The following is a 20,826-nucleotide window of genomic DNA, read 5'->3' as shown; positions in this document are numbered from 1 at the left end:
ATTTGCTGGTCGTGGACATTCCAAGGCTGGTTGTGCTGATGTCGACCTGTTTTAGGCTGGCCGACCAGCAGCTTGGGGCCATATAAAATGGCCCCCTTGCCCCCGCACTTCTCACTTGTCATTCTGGGATTTTCTTTGGTGTATGTAACAGAGTTACATAGCTTCTCTCTCTCTCTCTCTCTCTCTCTCTCTCTCTCTCTTTCATCTGTGTTTTGCTCTCTACAGCAGTTGTCTTCATTTCCGTTGAGCATTCTAACATGGTATCAGAGCCCCAGTTGGCTTGAAGCTTGGAGACAGTGGGACATCGAGGGTTTGCTGATTTGAGGTGCTGATTGGAGATTGTTTGGGCTGTACGGGACTTGGAGATCGGGTAGAAGGCGGCCATCACCGTTGGACAACCACCTTGCATATTATTTGCAGCCTCTTCTTCTTCTTTTTTCCCAGCCTCTTCTTCTTCTTTTTTCCTAGCCACCCTGTAAACTGGCCTCGGTCTTCAGACAAAACCAAAGGGCGGTGCAAAAACAAACTTGCACACAAAACACTTCAACACCTTTGAAGACCTGGGAAAGGAAAACAAAGAGGGGGAGCTAGAGTGCTCCTACAAATAGCACACGGACACCGATTGGCCCCAAAACGAAGTGGCGTCCCTTGCGGTATTTCTTTAATTGATTTTAAGAGAGCTTTGACTACAATAAGGCTGGAAACTCAGCCGTCACAGTAGAACTCCTAAAGCCTGCAAAGACCTTGCATCATGGCTTCTTGTCCACTCGGCATCCACAAACAAATCCAGTCATTGTTCACATCAAAAGACTCTTTCACATGAGTCTTGCATATACAGAAGCTTTCTCCCATGATTAGGGCTGTCACAACCATCCATAGCCTCTCACCCTGTGAACAACATCACACCCTGACACATCCAGTGCTCCTGCATCACAACAAAGACTCCAAAATTGTCTCTCAAAAGAGAATTCGCATCACAGCAAAGCATTCCATATAGTCAACACACTTGTATCAACCCTCTCTGCCTTTCAAGGGTACTATCCATCTCAATCATGGATTCCCGAACCCTTGTCCAATCAACAGCAAGGCTGTACCAAACATGTGTCCATTCTTGTACCCTCAATATTCTTGGCACATACTCAAATGTAGTGCCAACACAACACACAAAGAAAAGAGAGAGCTCTTACTAAATATGTCTGGCTGTATTTCTGTCCCACAACTATGTTACATAGGTATGCCCAAAACTGATAATCCCACTATTCCTTCCAAGCAAGAAGAAAGCAATCTGCTCCATGGGTATGTCCCTATGAGAGCTTGCTTCGCTCCCATGCCAAGAAACACATTCAAGTGACTTGTACTTGCAGGCCGGAAACCAAAGCACATAGCTGAATTTTGCTGCCAACCAAAAACAGCCCATAAACCATCTCAAAACTTTTCTCTGGTCCTCCTGCAGTTCTGCCCGCCCCTCTTCCAAACGAGAGAGAGAGAGAGAGAGAGAGAGAGAGAGAGAGAGAGAGAGAAGCCTGTTCATCTCTGTGCACTGCCTGTAGTCTGGCCAGCCCCCTTCCAAAAGAGAGAGAAAACACAGTTCAGCCTTGACAGTCCTCAAAAAGAGAGAAAAAACCCTCTTCCTGGCTGCAGCTGCCCTCAAAGAGATAGAGAGAGAGGCCTGCAGTCCTGCACAGCCTTCCACAAGAGAGAGAGAAGGTGCAGACCTATGCCTCCCCTCCTACAATCGTCTGCAGCTCGCCAATAGCCAAGAGAGGAAAGTACAGGTGCTGCAGCCCGACCTCCTTCCCAAAGGCATGGACAGCCCTGTGTTTCCTGCAGCCGCTAGCCTTCCAAGGAGAGAGAGAGAAAGAGATCTGCGTGCCCTCCTATGTACCCAGCCGAGCAGCCCTCCCAAGCGAAAAAGCACCTTTTCATCAAAAGAGAGGCGCCTCTTTTCTGCCCGCTAGCCCCTCTTTAGAAAAAACACACATGTGCCCTGCCCACCAGGAAAAGCCACACCAAAAAGCATGAGAGAGAAAGAGGCGCATGCTCCAAAAGTGGAGTAGCCTCCCAAATTAGCTTTTGGGCCACCAAAGGTTATAAAACCTTTTAAATTAAAATCTCTTTGTCCCAAACACACTTGGGGTAGTCCACACATGGGTTTCCTTTTCAACTCCAAACTGATGCCATTCACATTGTCCACCATGTCCCTGTGCACACCTGCATACTGTCCAGAGAAAAACACAAGGTCGTGACACACCCTCCCTTCACAAGACCTTGTGACCCTTGAGATGGCAGACCTGCTTGAGATGGCTGAGACACACGTGAAGATCCCAACACTCCCCATGTTCCCGATGGATCGACAGTTGGACGGGAACAACTATGGCATATCGAAGGTAATGATGGAGTCCGTTTTGGGGTCTTATGACTTGGCTGATTTCATTGTTGTTGGGGTTCCACGGCTAGAGTTGGGAAGACGGGGAGTTACTATAACATGCGGAAGCTTCGGGGAAGATCGGTAACTTCAATGCTCAGAAATCAGCGCACTTTTCGCGACGGAATTAACGTACAAACTGAATGAAGATGTGCAAAAAATAGAGAGAGAGAGGGAGAGAAGAGGACACAATATTGGGACCCTTTGTAGGGCCCCCACCACGAATGCTGTATTTGCTTTATTAGAATGATGTAAATCTAAAAAGAAAATACAGAAATCTTGACCTTTCTTGGCTGAGAAATCTCTGCCCTTGACCTGCAATCCTTCATCTCTTTGCGTTAGCAACTCCTTGATTGTCTAGGCCCTTGTTTGTTGGAGCACTTGGTGAATTATGAGATAACACAAATGATTTATGGCTCACCTATTTATACTTCTTCCCAACAACAGTAGTCGGCCAGTTTATAACGAGGCGGCCAGCAGGTCCGAAGCTCGTGAAAGACAACTTTGGGCATTGCTTGCCCACCCGTTTCAACCTTCGCTTCATAATCCGAAGATAAACCCAATCCCCTTTCGAAAACTTCATATCCCTTCGGTCTTTATTGGCTTGTCGAGTGTAGGCCTCTTGCGCTTTAGCCAGCCTGTTCTTAACTGACTCTAAAATCTCCTAGTAAGACTCCGTCACTCTATTCGCTTCAAGTACTGAAGACGAGGTCCTGGTCAGCAATGACTGGAAAGGTCTTCCAATAGCTGTCTCATATGGAGTCCTTCCAATAGCTGAAGAAAAAGAATCATTCAAAAAACCTTGAACTAAAGGCAAATAAGATTCCCACTTACCTTGCTGATCGTGGACATAACACTTCAACACATTAAAGGCCAACTAGTTGTATATCTCTGTTTGGCCGTCCGTTTGTGGGTGGAATGCACTGGAAAAATTCAATTTAGCACCAAAGTTATCAAACAATGCCCTCCAAAAATGACTGTTTAACTTGGCATCTCGGTCTGACACTATGGTCCTAGGAATCCTGCCAATCGGGTACCAATGCTGAATGAACAACTGGGCAACATCCTCGGCGGTCACATTGGCCCTGCAAGGAATAAGCATAATGAATTTGCTAAATCTATTAACAATAGTTAAGCACTGCGTATTACGCTTACTCGGACTGGGAGGCAGATTTGTGACAAAGTCCATGGAAATATCTTGGAAAGGACCCTTAGGAATTGGTAAGTGCTGTAACAACCCTATCTTCTTTTCACGAGGAGCTTTCACCTTCTGACAAATATCACAGCGTTGTACATATGTAAACACATCTCGCCTCATCTTTGGTCAATAATATTGCCGTTCCAATTTCTCCAGAGTCGAATTCATGCCTCTATGACCACGAGTAATGGCGTCATGGGCATCATGGAGAAGAGTTGCCCTGAACGACTTCATGACACATAATCGGCCTTTGTAGAAAAGCCAACCGTCGCGTATTGAAAGTGACATGGTCCTATGGCATCCAATGCCTGTTCCCACTGTGTACTGAATTCCTCGAAATCCGTGTACGTGTGCTTCATGTCATCTAGTACTGTACCAACAAGATCGAGTCTAGTGGTTTGAATCGAAGTCACTTGTCCCTTCCTGCTCAAAGAATCGGCCACTGGATTGGCCTTTCCTGGAAGGTACTCAATCATACCACCAAATTGTTGGAATATCTGGCTCCAGTAGTGTTATCGATCACGCCACTGTACACTTGGCATTGTTTGAACCCAGTGTAATGCTTGATGGTCAGTGCGAATCTCAAAGTCATGGCCATACAGAAAATGTTTCCAATGTTCAAGGCTTGTATAACTGCTAGGAGTTCACGATCATATATTGAGTAGTTTTTCTCTGCGGGCAGTAACTTATGAGACATGTAAGCTATTGGATGACCATTCTGTTGTAACACACCTCCAATTGCAATATTACTTGCATCGGTGATCACCTGAAATGGGTTGTCCCATGAGGCAAGTGGTAAACAAGGCGCTTCTGATAAAGCCACCTTGAGGTTCTTGAATGCCTCCAATGCTCGTGGTGTCATTCGAATCTTTTGCCTTCTTGTCTTCACACCCTTTAGCAGATCGATGAGATCCGTCGAGAGATCAGAAAACTTGTCTATGTGGGTGGAGTATGCATGGCATATACCTACAAAGGATCTGATGTCATAGGCTGTCTGAGGTATTTTCCAATTGACAATCTCGACCACTTTAGCTAGATCAAGTCGAATGCCTTCGGCACTAATTATGTATCCCACGTAATGCACTTGGAACAGATAAAATTTCGACTTCTTCTCATTGATGTCACGCTACTCAACCATAGCTGAAAATACCAGTATGTCGTCCAAAAATATGAACACACTTTCCAATCAAATCTCGGAAAACACGCATCATCATGCGGTTAAATGTAGCTGGGGCGTTTGTCAAGCCAAATGGCATGACCACAAATTCATAGTGGGCCCGTTTCGTACGGAAGGCTGTCTTGGGGATGTATCCCTCCACAATCCTCACCTGGTGGTACCCACTCTTTAAATCAAGTTTCGAGAACACCTTAGCTCCATTCAGTCTCTCGAGAATATAATCTATTCGAGGCATTGAGAATCTACTCTTGATAGTAAGCTTATTGAGTGCACGATAATCGACACACAATCGAGAAGACCCATCTTTCTTCTTGACAAATAAGATCGGTGTTGCAAATGGCGACACGCTGGGGCGGATGAAGCCAGATTGCAACAATTCTTGGAGTTGGCGGTCCAACTCCGATTTCATAGCCTTGGAAAGGCGACACAAGCTTGCGCGGGGGTTCCGAGCCTAGGAGGAGGTCAATCTTGTGGTCCTCCGGTCTGGACGAGGGGATCTGGGGAGGGAGACTGTCCCAAAGAAAAATCTTCTGGAACTTTTCATGGAGAGTCGAGTACTTCTCGGAAGCACTGGCCACTGTCTGGGTTGTTTGGATGTATATCATCGCACAATGTGCGCCTTTCTTGACTTCTCGCTTAGCCTGCAACAAGTGGCTTATGCGGAAAGTTCGAAATTCCTGGCTCTCACAGTTAATGGTCACTGGGACGTTTGACACATTTCGATTGATTTGGAACGCGTGCTTGTTACACTTGACATCAGGAAGGAACTTGTGAAACCACTAAATGCCTAAAATTATGTTTGCTCCTACAAGAGGGGCAACCATAAAATCACGCATAAATTCTATACCTTGAATAACTAACTTAGCACCTAGAGCTTCATACTTGACACTCGTTGTCATGCCTGTGCTAAAACCCTCAACCTGTTTGTCCAACACCGAAGTCAAGACGAAACGGGCACGCCTAGCGGCCTATTCCATGACCACATCCTCTGCCACTGTCAAACAAGACAAGGACTCTCTGGCCACCTATGTAGCCAAAGGACTTGAGCAATTCGTTGCGCTCATACTCCTAGTCATGGGCGCCCTTCTGCTTATCTTCGAGCTCCCGGCTAATAATTGCCACCGGGATTTGAAGAACTAGGGGCAGCCCCACTGGGGTCTGTGTGGGAGGTGTGCTCACCACGGCTCACCACGAAAGCTGTGGAGACAACGGCGGCGGGCTGTGGAGGCTTCTTAGGACACCCCCGAGAAGTATGTCCTTTTGTATGACAAAAGAAACATCTACCCTCCTCCTTGTCTTGAGAAAGCTCCTCAACACTCAACTTGCCACTTGTCTTACTTGCCTCCGCTTTCTGGTTTGGAGTAAAAGCTTAGATGCATTGTTCGAGTTCTTGGAGCCAGAGGCTCCCGGGCTCTGTCCTAGGGAAGACCTCGTCTGCTGGTTCTGGCCTTTTTTTCCCGAGAGGCGGTAGCTTTGGGAGAGGCCGGCTGGGAAGTCTTAGGCTTGCCACCATTATGCTTCATTTCTGCACTCTGCACAAGCGAGAGTGCGTCTTCAAAGGTGGCTGGCCTAAACAAAAGACATACTAACAGAGTAATCTTAGCTAGTTGGTACTTGGAAGGTGAGGCCATTCCTTGGTGGACTGAGTGGGCTCATGCCCACACCAGATTAGGTATGGCAGCTTATGTGTGGGACAAATTTGTCCGCGACCTTAAGCAGCGGTTTCTACTGTCCCATTACCTTGAGCGACTCGAAGACGAGTTCAGGGGAGCGCATCAGAATGCACAACCAATCCTTCAGTTTGCCAATCGAATTTCGACTTTATGTTTGCAATTAGGCTTATCTGATTCGGACAAGAAATTTTTGTATGGCCTCAACACGCAAATCCAATGGGAGACTGCGGCAAAGTAAGCTTCAAACTGATGCAATTATGAATAAAGAGTTGTGGGATCGAGTTTACCATTATACTTACTGAAGTTCATTTTCTCGAGAAAATGATTCGAGGGCACCGCCCGGTGTCAATCTCGCGTCCAAAGCTGCTAGGTGACGCTCGTGTTTCACGCGTCGCATGGCTTTGTCTTCACGTTGTCAGATCTCCAATGCACGCATCTGCAACTCAAGCAAGGAGCTTGTGGCTGCGGTCGTGACCCCGCGAGAGGGTCCCTGTGTCGAGGATCTGGAATATGGGATACGAAAGGAGAGGGAGGAGGATATGAAAAACGCGACGTTGGAGAACGGGTACGTTCTTCCAGAGCCTCAATCTGCGCCTTCTGCTCTTCCAACTTGGTCATCTGGTCTGCGATTGCTCGCATCATCTGTTGGAACATCTCTACAACACTCAAGCCTGGTGCCCTAGCTGGGCTGCCTAGTGCACTCTGGTCCCGTGGTTCTTTGTCTCTCTCATTGTCAAAGCTCGCCATAGCAGGAAGACGCACTTCCTTTCCAAAGCACAATCTGACCATCCACATTGTGTGGGAGACTTCTGGAGGCTGAAAACCAACCGTCCTTCGAGGGACAGGAGTCACTTCGAAAGGGGTAGTCCACCGGTGTCTGAAAACCAAACACACGAACAAGAAAAAATTCTGGTTTCTTTGCTGAATCTTTGTACTTGAAGTAGACTCTGATACCACTGTAACATGCGGAAGCTTCGGGGAAGATCAGTAACTTCAATGCTCAAAAATCAGCGCACTTTTCGCGATAGAATTAACACACAAACTAAATGAAAATGTGCAGAAAATAGAGAGAGAGAGAGGGAGAGAGGAGAGGACACAGTATTGGGTCCCAAATACCCTCTGTAGGCCCGAATGGTGTATTTGCTTTATTAGAATGATGTAAATCTGAAAAGAAAAAACAAAAATCTTGACCTTTCTTGGCTGAGAAATGTCTACCCTTGACCTGCAGTCCTTCACCCCTTTGCATTAGCAACTCCTTGGCTATCTAGGCCCTTGTTTTCTTGAGCACTTGGTGAATTGTAAGAGAACACAAATGATTTATGGCTCACCTATTTATACTTCTTCTTAACAGCAGTCGGCCAGTTTATAACCAGGCGGCCAGCAATAATTGTCCCACGACATAGTACTTCAAGATTTAATGCTGAAAAATTCACATAAAATCCAGCGCTTCTTTCCCTTGTTGGTTGGGCATCATGCGCATGCTTCTACATGGGCTGGACACTGTTTTGCAAATAGTCTGGGGGTTGGGCAGCCTGTATGGGCTGCCCCATACCTGCCCTACAGCCATACAAAGGCTGCATCTCCTGAATGTTTTCCCTTAGCCTGCCCCTAGGTGTCAAAACCCCATCGGATCTCCTCGTAGAACGCTCCTGGTTCGAGACTCGAAACCTGCAAACAAACAAATAAACAAGAAGGGGGTGCATGCCTGACTCACCACCCAACCATGATAGCCGTGGGCAAGCCCACAGTCTTGGCTGTCCCCACCGAGCCATGAGCTAAGCTAACTAGGTTGACGTACCGACCAATCTCTACCTCGCAACGTCCCATACCGCCACGAAGCTACCCTTGCGGGCCTCGAGACTGCTGCCGGCCTCGGCTGCATAAAGCAGGTGCATGTCTGCACTAGATCCAGGCTCCAGACCATAGAGCTCTCACAAATCTCGCGAGACTCTATATGACTAATGACTAACCTTGGCCACCCTTTTATAGGCTCTTGGCCGGTCATTGGGCATCCACACTTGGGTGCCCGCTTGTCCATACGTGGGTGCCCGCTCGTTAGTCTTTCCCTAACTTAGCTCGCCAATCAACCTGCCTAACTCCAAGCTTCCTCAAACCTCGAAGCTCATCTTGTGTGTGTATAGCACTCGGTAGATACACACTGTACACATGACATACTCCCCTTCCTCTAAGAGCTCACTCTTGAGCTCACTAAAAAGCCAGGGTAATCTCTCTGAAGAGAAGTCAATGTCTCCCATGTAGCGTCCTCCTCAACACGATCCTTCCACTTGATCTTGTATTCCGTGATAAGCGTATTATGCAATCTTCTTTCACGAAATCCAAGAATCTTTTCAGGTTCGTGTGGAACAAATGTCATGTCCTTAACATCTATGATTTCTTGAGGAGTAACTAACTGGTCTGTTCCACCCAGTACTTCCTTAAGTCTATTGACATGAAATACAGGATGAAGTTTCACATGAGAAGGAAAATGCAGGTCATATGTAACTGAACCAACCCTTCGTGTAAGATGAAATGGTCCATAGTATCTAGGGGATAATTTCGGAGATCGACCTGTCCGTAAAGTCTCGAAATCTTTCGGAACTCGCAAATACACCATCGTTCCTTCAGAGAACTCTCTGGTGAACGTTGGGTGAACGATGTCTATTAGAATAAAATCTGTCTTGGTCTTGAGCACTTCTAATAGATTCCTTAGCAACTTGTAACATTTCTTGCATATCTTGCAAAAAATTACGTGTTGCATCATGTTGCTGAAGTCCTAAGAATCCTACTGTAACAGGTGATCTAGGTTGAAAACCATACATAAGCATGAAAGGACTAAAACCTGTACTCGTATGCTTATTACTTTTATATGCAAATTCTAACATAGGAAGATAATCCTCCCATGAACTCTGTCTTTTGGATACATATGCTCGAAGCATATTCTCCAAAATTTGATTCACTCTTTCTTTCTCGCCATCAGATTGAGGATGATCTGAGGAACTCAAATTCAAAGTTGTTTCCAACGTCTCAAAAACAAGCTTCCAAAAATCACTCGTAAACTTAGAGTCCCTATCACTGACTATGTCCTGCGGTAAACCGTAGTCTAAACAATTGCTCGATAAACTGCCGTGCTAATTGCGTAGCTGTAATAGTCTTTCGAGTTGGTAAAAATCTAGCCATTTTTGTCAAGCGATCTACCACAACCCAAATAGAATTGTGGCCTTGATGTGTTCTTGGTAATCCGGTAATAAAATCTATGGAAATACTTTTTCATTTATTACCTGGGATTTGCAAAGGATGCAACAACCCAGCCTGTCTAAAGCGTTCAGCTTTATTTGCCTGACAAATTTGACACTTGAGAACATAATCTTCTACATACCCTTTCATCTTTGGCCAATAAAAAGTGTGTTTCACTAATGATAGCGTCTTGTGTACCCCAGGGTGTCGAGCAGAAGGGGCGTCGTGACCCTCTTTAAGAATCTTGGACTGAATGTCTGGGATCTGTGGTACACAAATTTTGTCATTACGGAATAGTAAATCATTCCGAATCATCCACTGGCCTCTTGCCTATTCAGTCATCGAGTCTTGGTCAATCAATAAGCTCCCATCCCGGATCTTCTGCCAAAATGCAAAATCAAAATCTTGCATTAACTCAGCCCAACGAGCTTTCCTTCCTCTCAAATCATCCGCGTCACACACATACTTGATTGATTGATGATTAGTCAATACCACAAACTTGGAGCCATATAAATAATGTCTCCAAACCCTGAGAGCATGAATCACAGCATAAAGCTCCTTCTCAAGGGTTGGCCAACGAGATTGAGTGTCGGCTAGCTCTTTACTTTCAAAAGTAACCGGTCTACCATCTTGAAATAGAGCAGCCTCGATGACATAGTCACTGGCATCAGTTTCAAGAACATAAGGTCGGGGTAATGCTAAGATAGGTGCTTCCTTGACTTTATCTTTCAAAAGTTTGAAGGCCATATCCAAATCGTTATTCCAAGTGATAGGCTGATTTGACTTACGTCCATGACCTTTCAACAAGTGATAGGTTGATTTGACTTACGTCCACGACCTTTCAACAAGTCGTTCATCGGTAGTGTGAGCTGAGAGTACTTCCGCACAGATTTCCAAAGAAAAACAACAAAACTGAGAAAAGAACGAAGTTGTTTCACTGTTCGCGGTAGAGGCTAGTCCCTCGAGAACCTTCTGAACTCGGTCATAGTCAATGCTCAATCCATCTCTAGTGATCTTGTGTCCAAAGTAAATGATTTCTGTCATAAAGAACTCACATTTACTTAATATAGCATATAGTCAATTCTATCTTAAAATAGATAAGACAATCGTAAGGTGTCTAACATGATCCTCAAGAGTACGACTATATATCAAAATATCATCCAAGAACACAACCACAAATTTTCCCAAATGTTCATGAAAAAGATCGTTCACGATTTGCTGGAAAGTGGCTGGAGCATTGGTTAACCCAAAAGGTAATACGAGAAACTCGTAATGGCCATAATCTAGTTCGAAAGGCGGTTCTTTCGACATGCCTTTCATGAATACATATCTGGTGATAGTCAGTACTACGTAAATCTATCTTCGTGAAATATTTCGCTCCTGCTAACCGCTCAATCGATAACGGTTCTTAATTATCAGCTTGTTCAATCTCTTGTAATCTATACACATTCTCAAGGTGTTGTCCTTCTTTCTCCTCAGCAACACAGGTGCACCCCAAGGTGATTTACTTGGACAGATCTGGCCCATCCTCAAATAATCTTCGAGTTGTTTAGCAAACTTATCTTCCTTAGCTTGGTTCATCCTGTAAAGTGGAATACTGAGACGGGATGGGCACTAGAAATCAAGTCAATACGATGATCTACTGCCCTTTTAGGTGGTAAACCCGATGGCAGTTCCTTAGGAAATACGTCTTGAAATAAATCAAGTATCTTCTGTAATTCTTTGCTTTCAAACACACTTAATTCATTGACATCCATGGAAGGTATGAGAAATGAAGAAAGTGGAATCAATACACAATGAGAAGCGGTATACAAAGAAGAATCCATTATATTTCCAAAATCACTTGAAGAGTCTTAAACCACTCAATCCCGCATAACAAGTCTACATTTTCTAGGTGCATAACATAGCATTCCAGAGTATCTTTGTAGTCCTGAATCCGGATTGGTAGCATCTCCATCTTTCGATCCCATATTTGCCTTCTCGCAAGTAGGCGTACCTCATAGGTATGATTGCTGGGTGTCGTATCAAGACTCAATATTTGCACAAGTTTGTAGTTAACAAAATTGTGGGAGCTACCAGAGTCTAGAAGAATGTGGATTCTATGGCCATTCACTTCTGCATAAACTCGGAGAAGATCATGCAAGCCAAAAACTTTAGAGTTGAACAGACAATCAGAACATGTACTAGGGCGAGAAAGTACAGTGAGGACTGACGTACCTATCAAAGACAACTGGTTAGCTGCATTTGGCGTGGGTCCTGCGTTGGTCTTTGCACCCTTTTGCTTCAGGCACTCATTATGCATGTGTCCTTTTTCTTTGCAGATAAAACAACGGCTCTCCTTCTTGAGCTTTAAAGCCTTAAGGAGTCGTTTCTTCTTTGCTAGAGTTGAACTTGGATTCTTCGAAGGTTGGTCCTAAGACTTTCCTTCTGTCTTGTTATCCATAGGTGCGGAGAACTTTCTTTTATGCTTGTTCCCCTGCTCGGTAAAAACGGGTTTAGACTTGGAAGAGACCATTGTATCATCATAGATACGAGCTGAATGAATGGCCTCGTCCAATGTTTTGCATTTGTTATTTTTAACCTGTAAAGTATGAATCTGGTGAAGCAGCTACGAAGAACCCCAAAAGAGTAGTGGGATCCATCTTTGTAGCTTTGATCTGCAAGTCCCTAAACTTTTGGAGGTAGACTGCATAAGTGAGGTGCTGTGAGGTCATGGTCAAAGCAGTAAACTGAGCAACAACATCATAATCATCCTCTTCTTGAGGAATTCCTTCTTGAAGACGTCTTCAAATTGTGCCCAAGTTGTTGGCTTAGGGTTGAGTTCCTTCCACCAAAGCAAAGCTTTACCTGAGAGGAAACCTACTGCTCACTGGATCTTTTTTCCATCATCATATGGATGAAACTAAAAATGGACTTGCCACTTATGTAGCCAAGTGTCGACGATCTCCTTGGTACGCTGCTTTTGCTCGCTCCCAAAAACGGTTCCGGAGTAATGTTAGGGCCTAAAGCAGAGGCCAAGGTATCCATACCTGAAAGAGTAGAGAGGGTAGTGGTCAAGAGAGAGATGGAGTTCTGCAAAGCTTGCATCTGGGCGGCAATTTGTGCGCCTGACGTTCCAAAGAAGAAGCTTCGAGAGCTACTTTGAACTCTTGGAAATATGATCTTGACACATAATCGTCAAAAAGATCGGCATCGGTATCTTCCGTAGCCGGCAAGCCTTCGCGTTCGACAAGGGGCTCTTGGGTCGACATCTTGAAGAGGGCAAGGGGAGAGAAATTTTGATCTTTGCACAATAAAAGTGCGAGGGAACTTGAGAGCTTGAGAGCTTGAAAACTTGAGAGATGTGTGGCAAGAAGCCTAGTTAAGGGGTTTATATAACCTTTCCTAAAAGCAACTTGAGCTTTTGCTTTTGTGTTGTATATATATATATATATATATATATATGGATATATATATGGATATATATATATATATATATATATGGATATATATATATTCTGTTTTCTTAAAAAAAACACACCTTTAAACCTTAGAGGGGGCCTTTAAACTTTAAAAAAAAAGTTTAATCTAAAAAAAACGAAAGCACCCAAATCGGCAAATGCTTTTTTTGTTTTTGTTTTTCTATCTTCTCTCTTGGATTTATCATTGCCCAGTATGCTGCCATCGCCTGCGTTGTTGCCCAGGTGTGTTTCTTCCGGTGCCTACGTTTGCTGTGCCGGCCTGCGCTAGCCTACGCTTGGGCTTGGCCGCCTGCGTAGGCATGGCTGCCTGGCTACGTAGGCATAGGCGCCTGGCTACGTAGGCCTAGCGCCTGCCAACAAGGTCGCCTACGTAGGCTTGGCCGACTGCCAGCCTGGCCGCCTACGTAGACCTGACTGCTTACACGCCTGCTCGCCTACAGTTTCCGGTAGCCCACGTCCAGCATGCCAATGCCCGCCGCCAGCGTACAACCAAAAGCGAACATGTTTCTTTTTTTTTTCCTGTTTTCTCTCAACAGTTCGTGCGATTGCACAAGCAACGAATCTAGTCTTCTTCTTGCAAAACAAATCAACCCTACTAGACCATCTTCTCTATCACGGGTTCTTTGATGAAAAAGCAACATACTATTTGAAAAAAACAGCAGCATGCATAAACAAAACAACAAGCTTCTTGAACACATACCTTTCTTCGACCTCATCTTCTTTATCTACCGACTTGCTCGTTCACGAGGCACGCTCTGATACCACTGTCAAAACCCATCGGATCTCCTCGTAGAACGCTCCTGGTTCGAGACTCGAAACCTGCAAACAAACAAATAAACAAGAAGGGGGTGCAGGCTTGACTCACCACCCAACCATGACAGCCGTGGGACAAGGCCACAGTCTTGGCTGTTCCCCACCGAGCCACGAGCTGAGCTAACTAGGTTGACGTACCGACCAATATCTACCTCGCGATGTCCCATACCGCCACGAAGCTACCCTTGTGGGCCTCGAGACTGCTGTCGGCCTCGGCTGCGTAAAGCAGGTGCACGTCTGCGCACTAGATCCAAGCTCCAGACCATAGAGCTCTCACACATCTCGCGAGACTCTATATGACTAATGACTAACCTTGGCCACCCTTTTATAGGCTCTTGGTCGGTCATCGGGCGTCCACACTTGGGTGCCCCCTCGTTCATACTTGGGTGCCCGCCCGTTAGTCTATCCCTAACTCAGCTCGCCAATCAACCTGCCTAGATACACACGGTAGATACAAACTGTGCACATGACACACTGTGCACATGACACTAGGGCTGTCCTACAGCCCCTCCATGGTTGGTGGGTTTAGCCAGGGCCTTCCTGGCCCTCATGGGGATGGTTTCACACTATCCCCATGCCTACACAAAGACCTGGGGTAGCCCTATGGGGGCTGGCCCCTTTTTCTAAAAGCAAACCCTAACTATCTACACAATGCTCTGGCATCCGGTACCATACGAGATACACGGAATCACTGACATCATTCCAAAGGGAGACTCACAGCACGGACTGGCACTGTTTCATGTGCAGTACAGTGCACACTTGACCTCGGATGACTGAGATGGATCCTTGGCTGACTAGGCTCACCATCCTAGGTCCTGCACCTTATGTACAGATATGTCGACGTGGCATCCAAGTGGCATCCAAGTGGCATCCAAGTGCGGGATACAGATATGTCGACGTGGCATCCAAGTGCGGGATGCACGACAATTACCCTCTATATGGAAGGAACGGGAGGCTTAGGCATAGTTATGGAATTGTGTCAGTGCCCGCGTTCGTTCTTTCATCTTCCTAAATTGCACACCACAGGTGATCAATCGCATAAAGCATATGACAGTGGCCAGAGGGATTTGGTAGCATTTGGCTTCTCTGTACGACAAGGTATCACCCATGAAGAGGATCTCCTTGGAAGTTCAGATGCGGGTGATGAATCGTGCAAAGTAGTCGACGATGCGGGAGCACATCAACAAGTTGCGGGCTCTTCAGCAGGAGATATCGTCAGAGGATATGGCCATCACGTTGTTGTCCCTCTCAGTACTCAACATTTTACTCCTCTTTGACCACCAGTGGTAGGATTAGCACCATCACGTGGGAGGAGCTTGTGCCAATGGTCTTAGACTAGGAAGAGCGATTTACGAACCCTCCACATGGCAGAGGTTTTGAGGCCTTGACTAGCCAACAGTCGAAAGGCCGTAACCACAACAACAAGGGCAAAGGGAAGTCTTCATCAAAGAAGTCTTCTATAAGAAGAAGCCCGATTCAGACCATGAGAGAAACTAAAGGCCGAGCGGACCTGTGATGATTGTGGCGAGAAAGGCCACTATTGGAGGAAGTGTCCCAAGTGGAATAACAGGAAGAGTGCTGATTCTTTAGCTTCAGTTGCAAAGACTCCAACCTTTGTGCATTTGGAGATTTTGGACACAGATGCTTCATCTTCTTTAAGCGAGGAGGCAGTTGGTGGCTTCACCGCCAGGGATACTCAGGAGTGGATTCTTCATAGTGGTGCTTTGTCAAATCCCCACCGGATCTCCTCGTGGAACGCTCCTGATACGAGACTCGAAACTTGCAAACAAACAAAAAACAAGAAGGGGGTGCAGGGCCTAACTCACCTCCCAACCATGACAGATGTGGGCAAGCCCACAGTCTTGACTGTCCCCACCGAGCCACGAGCTAAGCTAAGTAGGTTGACGTACCGTCCAATCCCCACCTCGCGACCTGTCCCCATAGTATCTAGGGGATAATTTCGGGGATCGACCTGTCCGTAAAGTCTCAAAATCTTTCGGAACTCGCAAATACACCATCGTTCCTTCAGAGAACTCTCTGGGTAAATGATGTCTATTAGAATAAAATTTGTCTCGGTCTTGAGCACTTCTAATAGATTTCTTCGCAACTTGTAACATTTCTTGCATATCTTGCCAAAAATTACGTGCTGCATCATGCTGAAGTCCTGATAATCCTACTGTAATAGGTGATCTAGGTTGAAAACCATACATAAGCATGAAAGGACTAAAACCTGTACTTGTATGCTTAGTACTGTTATATGCAAATTCTAACATGGGAAGATAATTCTCCCATGAACTCTGTCTTTTGGATACATATGCTCGAAGCATATCCTCCAAAATTTGATTCACTCTTTCAGTCTGGCCATCAGATTGAGGATGATCTGAGGAACTCAAATTCAAAGTTGTTTCCAACTTCTTAAAAACACATTCCTAAAAATCACTCGTAAACTTAGAGTCCATATCACTGACTATGTCCTGCGGCGGCGGCGGTAACCCGTACGGTCTAAACAATTGCTCAATAATCTGTCGTGCTAACTGCGTAGCTGTAATAGTCTTCCGGGTTGGTAAAAATCTAGCCATTTTTGTCAAGCGATCTACCACAACCCAAATACAATCGTGGCGTTGATGTGTTCTTGGCAATCCGGTAATAAAATCCATGGAAATACTTTCCCATTTATTACCTAAGATTTGCAAAGGATGCAACAACCCAGCCTGTCTAAAGCGTTCAGATTTATTTGCCTGACAAATTTGACACTTGAGAACATAATCTTCTACATACCCTTTCATCTTTGGCCAATAAAAGTGTCTTTCACTAACGATAGCGTCCTGTGTACCCCAGGGTGTCCAGCAGAAGGGGCATCATGACACTCCTTAAGAATCTTGGACCTAATGTCCGAGATCTGTGGTACAACATTACGGAATAGTAAACCATTCCGAATCATCCATCGGCCTCCTGCAGCTTGAATGATAGACTGCTCAGTCATTGAGTCTTGGTCAATCAATGAGCTCCCATCCTGGATCTTCTGCCAAAATGGACCAAAATAATTATCAGTCCTGCAAAGCTCTCTCAAGGATTGAAATAAGTCAATAGAAATCTCGGTGAACGACAAAGTATTCACCTCTCTAATTCCACTTAGCACATCTGCAACAACACAAATCAAAATCTTGTATTAACTCAGCCCAACGGGCTTTCCTTCCTCTCAAATCATCTGCATCACACACATACTTGATTGACTGGTCAGTCTCAATACCACAAACTTGAAGCCATATAAATAATGTCTCCAAACCTTGAGAGCATAAATCACAGCATAAAGCTCCTTCTCAAGGGTTGGCCAACGAGATTGAGTGTCGTCTAACTTTTTTACTTTCAAAAGCAACTGGTCTACCATCTTGAAATAGAGCAGCCCCGATGGCATAGTCACTGGCATCAGTTTCAAGAACATAAGGCCGACTAGGCGTAATGCTAAGATAGGTGCTTCTTTGACTTTATCTTTCAAAAGTTTGAAGGCCATATCCAAATCGTTATTCCAAGTGATAGGTTGATTTGACTTACACCCACGACCTTTCAATAAGTCGGTCATCGATAGAGTGAGCTGAGAGTACTCCCGCATAGATTTTCGAAGAAAAACAACAAAACCGAGAAAAGAAGGAAGTTGTTTCACTGTTTGCGGTATAGGCCAGTCCAGAACCTTCTGAGCTCGGTCATAGTCAATGCTCAATCCATCTCTAGTGATCTTGTGTGTCCCAAGTAAATGATTTCTGTTATAAAGAGCTCACATTTACTTAATTTAGCATATAGTCGATTCTGCAATCGTGAGGTGTCTAACATGATCCTCAAGAGTACGACTATATATCAAAATATCATCCAGGAACACCACCACAAATTTTCCCAAATGTTCACGAAAAAGATCGTTCAGTTGGAAAGTGGCTGGAGCATTGGTTAACCCAAAAGGTAATACGAGAAACTCGTATAATGGCCATACCTAGTCCGAAAGGCGGTTCTTTCGACATGCCTTTCATGAATACGTATCTGGTGATAGCCAGTACGTAAATCTATCTTCGTGAAATATTTCGCTCTTGCTAACCGGTCAATCAGGTCATCTGATCTAGGGAAAGGATAACGGTTCTTAATTGTCAGCTTGTTCAATCTCTTGTAATCTATACACATTCTCGAGGTGTTGTCCTTCAACACCATATTCGAGAATTTGGGAATCTCCCAATAGTTTGGGAATTCCAAATCAAAATGAATCCCGTGAATTCCAAATCAAAATGAATCCCGTGAATTTGGGAATTTCATTAATTTGGAACCTTGAATATTGGTGAAGTATATTTATTGTATATGTAGAAGATATTGATAAAATCTTAAATAGGTGCTGTTAATAAACACCTTATCTTTGGCAACCTCTCCAGCATGGAAGTCTTTAGCCCAATGATTCTTGTAGATTGGCTTTAGCCTTCAAGATAACCTTTGGAGGGATTTTAATTTTTTTGGGAACTTTGGTAGCTTTTGTTATCCAAGAGAAAACAATTGTATCCACTCTCTCCCAACGTTGAGGGTCTTTCTTGTTGCACATCCAGTATTTATCCCAACAATTCTGATATACCTCCTCATCTGTAGCATTTTGTCGACCACAAACTGGTGCCCAATATTGTATACAGATCTTTTGATAGTTGCTTGATTTTTTATTTGTATCAACCTCACTTTGTGCAACACCAAGCCATACTGGATATATTGGATCTGAAGGTCGAACAAGTACAAAGTCGTCTTTCTTGACATCTATCATTGGTTGAAATGCATCTTTTGGTCGCTTTGCTGAGAGGACCACAGTAGTGGTCATTCAACTCCTCCAAGCCAAGAAAGTCATCCACATCATCTATGTCTTGAAATAATGTATCACCTTGTGTCCTTGGCCAAAAGTCCATGAATACTCTTGCTTCTTGGACATTTGGAGCTTGAAGTGCATCAAGCATGGTTTTCCAATAATTAATCACTGGTGTTATGAACTTTGTGTACTCCGCTTCAGGACCTTGTACACTTGACCATCTTTCCCAATACTTGAGATAGTCTTTGATTCCACTTACCACCTCTTGATGATCTTTAATATACTCAGACATGGGTAGCAAGGTTGGAAGACCCTTTGGAAGGGTAGGCTTTCCTGTTGTTGAGTCTCTTTTCCATAGTTCAATACCGCCTTCTCTTGGCAACCATTCTACTGACTTAGGATGGATCTTGGTGTATCCCCTTGCATGTAGAAACGAAAGTGAAGTGGTTTTGAGTGACCAACAAGTGGAGTCACATAAGTATCCTTCAATGTAACTCTTGAAGTCTAGTACATGTGTCAACAAAAAAGGAGAAGGCCTTGTTGACTGGCACAATTGAAAATGCCGCATAAGGTGAGGAAAAGTGAATGTCATGCTTGTTCTAAGCTTCTCTGAGAACTTGCTGAACATTGCATCAATGTCTTCATGTGTGTGACCCACCATGTGTGTGACCCTCCATGAGAAACCCAACTTGGATCATCTTGAAGGTCCCTCGTGCCACAAGCAATGATAAATATGCAAAGAAATAATGGTTTTTGTTTTCTGATCCACAATTATCTAGCTGTAGCAACAAGTTCTCTGGTAGTCGTCTAAAACCTTGTTGTCCATCCTGTAGTATTATGTCCTCCATTTGTGTAGTAGTATGAGAACCTTGTTGATGGTAGTCTAGTACTTTCCTTGAGTTTAAAGCATTTAGCAACAAAGAGCTTGATCTTGGCATTCCATCTAGTTGTAGATCACCAGCTTCATGCCTGTCAAGTCGCTCCAAGTTCTTGAAACACAGAGACAATGAGGCAACTGTGAAGTTAGGATCATGGGGCCAAAGATCAATCGCAAAGTGCCCATATCTTCCTTCCCCATGCCCATGTGTGATCATGCCTGTCAAGGAAACTGGTAGTTGAGTGGATCTATCTGTCTCTTTTGATTGAACTCTCAACCTTGGGATAGCTGTCTTTTGTTGGTCCATCTTGTCATGTATGATGCACAAGTTCTTTTCAGGATTTAGCACTGATGCTAGACGCCATCCATAGTATATGTTTCGACAACTTTGTTGTTGCAGCATGTGACTTCGACGCTTCCTCAATAGTATGTTGCGTTCTTCAAGGCATTTGGTTGCTGCAAGTTGTTCTTTGATCTCTAAGCAGACACTACATTTGGAGAACTCGCTTGTCTTTGCTAAGGTGACATGCTTGAACTCTGTATTCCAAATTCGATTGAATGTGGACAAAGACATTTGCTTACATCCAATAGCATCTAATGTGGCATTCACTTCTCCCCATATATCTATTTGCTTATAAACATCTGGGATGACCAATTGTGTCTCTCTGGAACCATCCTGCATGGTTCTACTTTTATGTGGCATTTGCTCTGCATTCTTCTCAATAAAGTCTCTCAAGATTGCCCTGCCCATTTGTGTGTGATCCCAAGCTGCTCTAATTGCTCCTTTATTGCCATGCATTGCCCTCCTTACACCATTCTCAAAATGCAACCTATACCTATAGAAAGATGTTTTGAGGATGCCATGCATCCCATACCATGCCCTACCGCATACAACTTTCCCATTGAATATAAAACTGTATTTTCGTGTACCCATATTGTCAATGCGGCATGATGACTCCAAAACATCATAAACATAGTTGGTACGTTCTTCCAAACGTAACCCCCAGAAGTGCCTTCGCAATTGGTGTACTGCACCTCTATCAGCATATTGACAACACTTTGCAGGACAACAATCAATTGTAGCAACAAGTAAAACTGATTCCATTGAGGTTCTCAAGTTCAAAGCTTTGAGAGCAAGAATTCTAG

The sequence above is a fragment of the Cibotium barometz genome, chromosome 9 (genome assembly GCF_041138505.1).
Source record: "Cibotium barometz isolate CiBa-2024 chromosome 9, ASM4113850v1, whole genome shotgun sequence".
Taxonomy (NCBI): Eukaryota; Viridiplantae; Streptophyta; class Polypodiopsida; order Cyatheales; family Cibotiaceae; genus Cibotium; species Cibotium barometz.
Note: the sequence above shows the minus strand (reverse complement) of the source record.